Below are 1,957 nucleotides of genomic sequence, written 5' to 3' on the forward strand. Positions count from 1 at the left end.
AGTACAATAATGTTTGGAGGGAACAAACCAAATAATGACTAGGACACCTTTTTGCTAAGAAAATTTTGGGAGCAATGTATTCCCAAAGGAAGAGCAGTGGTGGTGGCCCAATCCCAGTGCACGTTACAAACAGGATCACCACTCACAGAGAATTTTCTTTCCCCCCGGGGGGCACTATGCAGGTTGTGGAAGCATGGTTCCCTGAACAGCGATTGAACCCGTGCCCTTCTAGGGAAAGCACGGAGTCCTAACCACTGGACAGTCATGGAAGTCTGTACAGTGAAATTTTACATAAGTACTAACATAAGACTGAGTAAAAGCTGGTCTTTTAATTATCACCATACCCTAAGATTTCAAAATAACTACACTCGTAAAACATTCTTCCCCAATAAAGTCTTTTGTTAGTCCAAATTCTACAAGTTTATCATGGTTTAAAAGGAAGAGTACGAGATATTTAAGTTGGTGTTAACTTTCATTTTGAAATGTTTTAAAAGGTCCAAGGAATAGTCAAACAATTATGGAGATACATCAGGCAGTCTCTGACCATAAGAATCCTGCGTGTCTTCAGAAAGCTTTTTAGACAGAACTAAAACACAGAGTTTCACCATAGGCATCAAACGAGTTGAGTTCAGATTTTAACTCAACGATATGTTATCTTTTATCTGGACTGCAGCTCCCTAATTAAATCTTTCTGGCACTCTAACTCCTGGGAGACCCCAGTGATGATTCACAGTCAGTCACTGAATGTGATTTAAAATCAATAAAAGTGAAAGACCCCCTGGGTGTGCTGTCCTTTCTTTCCGTTTTTCTTTTTTTGAGTTCTTTTTTCTAAATTCATTTATTTTGATTTGAGGCTAATTACGTTGCAATATTGTAGTGGTTTTTGCCATACATTGACATGAATCAGCCATGGGTGTCCATGGGTTCCCCATCCTGAATCCCCCCTCCCACCTCCCTCCCCATCCCATGCCTCAGGGTCATCCCAGTGCACCAGCCCTGAGCACCTAGTCTCATGCATCAAACCTGGACTGGTGATCTGGTTCACATAGAATAATATACATGTTTCAATGCTCTTCTCTCCAATCATCCTACCCTCGCCTTCTCCCACGGAGTCCAAAAGACTCTTCTATACATCTGTGTCTCTTTTGCTCTCTCGCATATAGGGTCATCATTGCCATCTTTCTAAATTCCATATATATGTGTTAGTGTACTGTATTGGTGTGTTTCTTTCTGACGTCCTTCACTCTGTATAATAGGCTCCAGTTTCATCCACCTCATTCGAACTGATTCAAACGTATTCTTTGTAATGGATGAGTTACATTCCATTGTGTATATGTACACCAGCTTTCTTATCCTTTAGTCAGCTGATGGACTTCTAGGTTGCTTCCATGTCCTGGCTATTATTAACAGTGCTGCGATGAACATTGGGTACACGTGATTCTTTCAATTCTGGTGTCCTCGGTGTGCATGCCCAGCAGTGGGATTCCTGGGTCATATGGCAGTTCTATTTTCAGTTTTTTAAGGAGTCTCCACACTATTCTCCGTAGTGGCTGTACTCAATTGCATTCCCACCAACAACGTGAGAGGGTTCCCTTTTCTCCACACCCTCTCCAGCATTTATTGTTTGTAGACTTTTGGGTAACAGCCATTCTGACCAGCGTGAGAGGGTACCTCAAGGTCGTCTGGATTTGCATTTCTCTGATAATGAGTGATGTTGAGCATCTCTTCATGTGTTTGTTAGCCATCTGTATGACTTCTTTGGAGAAATGTCTGTTTAGTTCTTCGGCCCGTTTTTTGAATTCGTCATTTCTTGCTCTGCAATTGAGCTGTGGGAGCAGCTTTTATATTTTTGAGATTATTTCTTGGTCAGCTGCTTTGTTTGCTCTTACTTCCTCCCATTCTGAAGGCTGTCTTTTCACCTTGCTTATACTTTCCTTTGTTGTGCAAAAGCTTTTGA

Source organism: Bubalus bubalis, chromosome X (genome assembly GCF_019923935.1).
Source record: "Bubalus bubalis isolate 160015118507 breed Murrah chromosome X, NDDB_SH_1, whole genome shotgun sequence".
Lineage (NCBI taxonomy): Eukaryota > Metazoa > Chordata > Mammalia > Artiodactyla > Bovidae > Bubalus > Bubalus bubalis.